Genomic DNA, 1,863 nt, shown 5'->3' with positions numbered 1-1,863 from the left:
CCTCGCTTCCCTCCCTCGCTTCCCTCCCTCGCTTCCCTCCCCTCGCTTCCCTCCCCTCGCTTCCCTCCCCTCGCTTCCCTCCCCTCGCTTCCCTCCCCTCGCTTCCCTCCCCTCGCTTCCCTCCCCTTGCTTCCTTCCCCCGCTTCCCTCCCCTCGCTTCTCTCCCTCGCTTCCCTCCCTCGCTTCCCTCCCTCGCTTCCCTCCCTCGCTTCCCTCCCCTCGCTTCCCTCCCTCGCTTCTCTCCCTCGCTTCCCTCCCTCGCTTCTCTCCCTCGCTTCTCTCCCCTCGCTTCCCTCCCCTCGCTTCCCTCCCCTCGCTTCCCTCCCCTCGCTTCTCTCCCTCGCTTCCCTCCCTCGCTTCTCTCCCTCGCTTCTCTCCCCTCGCTTCCCTTCCCTCGCTTCCCTCCCCTCGCTTCCCTCCCCTCGCTTCTCTCCCTCGCTTCCCTCCCTCGCTTCTCTCCCTCGCTTCCCTCCCTCGCTTCCCTCCCTTGCTTCCCTCCCCTCGCTTCTCTCACTCGCTTCCCTCCCCTCGCTTCCCTCCCTCGCTTCCCTCCCCTCGCTTCCCTTCCCTCGCTTCCCTCCCCTAAGCTTCCCTCCCTCGCTTCTCTCCCTCGCTTCCCTCCCTCGCTTCCCTCCCTCGCTTCCCTCCCCTCGCTTCTCTCACTCGCTTCCCTCCCCTCGCTTCCCTCCCTCGCTTCCCTCCCCTCGCTTCCCTTCCCTCGCTTCCCTCCCCAAGCTTCCCTCCCTCGCTTCTCTCCCTCGCTTCTCTCCCCTCCTTTCCCTCCCCTCGCTTCCCTCCCCTCGCTTCCCTCCCCTCGCTTCCCTCCCCTCGCTTCTCTCCCTCGCTTCCCTCCCTCGCTTCTCTCCCTCGCTTCCCTCCCTTACTTCCCTCCCTCGCTTCCCTCCCCTCGCTTCTCTCCCTCGCTTCCCTCCCCTCGCTTCCCTCCCTCGCTTCCCTGCCCTCGCTTCCTTCCCCTCGCTTCCCTCCCCTCGCTTCACTCCCTCGCTTCCCTCCCCTCGCTTCCTTCCCCTCGCTTCCCTCCCCTCGCTTCCCTCCTTCGCTTCTCTCCCCTCGCTTCCCTCCCTCGCTTCCCTCCCCTCGCTTCCTAAGCTTCCCCTCGCTTCCCTCCCCTCGCTTCTCTCCCTCGCTTCCCTCCCCTCGCTTCCCTCCCCTCGCTTCTCTCCCTCGCTTCCCTCCCCTCGCTTCCCTCCCTCGCTTCCCTCCCCTCGCTTCCCTCCCTTCGCTTCTCTCCCTCGCTTCCCTCCCCTCGCTTCCCTCCCTCGCTTCCCTTCCCTCGCTTCCCTCCCCTCGCTTCTCTCCCTCGCTTCCCTCCCCTCGCTTCCATCCCTCGCTTCCCTCTCCTCGCTTCCCTCCCCTCGCTTCTCTCCCCTCCCTTCCCTCCCTCGCTTCCCTCTCCTCGCTTCCTTCCCCTCGCTTCCCTCCCCTCGCTTCTCTCCCTCGCTTCCCTCCCCTCGCTTCCCTCCCTCGCTTCTCTCCGTCGCTTCTCTCCCCTCGCTTCCCTCCCCTCGCTTCCCTCCCCTCGCTTCCCTCCCCTCGCTTCCCTCCCCTCGCTTCTCTCCCTCGCTTCCCTCCCTCGCTTCCTTCCCCTCGCTTCCCTCTCCTCGCTTCCTTCCCCTCGCTTCCCTCTCCTCGCTTCCTTCCCCTCGCTTCCCTCCCCTCGCTTCTCTCCCTCGCTTCCCTCCCCTCGCTTCTCTCCCTCGCTTCCCTCCCCTCGCTTCCCTCCCTCGCTTCCCTCCCCTCGCTTCCCTCCCCTCGCTTCCCTCCCTCGCTTCTCTCCCCTCGCTTCCCTCCCTCGCTTTCCTCTCCTCGCTTCCCTCCCCTCGCTTCTCTCCCTCGCTTCCC

The sequence above is a fragment of the Procambarus clarkii genome, chromosome 33 (assembly GCF_040958095.1).
Source record: "Procambarus clarkii isolate CNS0578487 chromosome 33, FALCON_Pclarkii_2.0, whole genome shotgun sequence".
Classification (NCBI taxonomy): Eukaryota; Metazoa; Arthropoda; class Malacostraca; order Decapoda; family Cambaridae; genus Procambarus; species Procambarus clarkii.
This window is presented reverse-complemented; position numbering follows the sequence as displayed.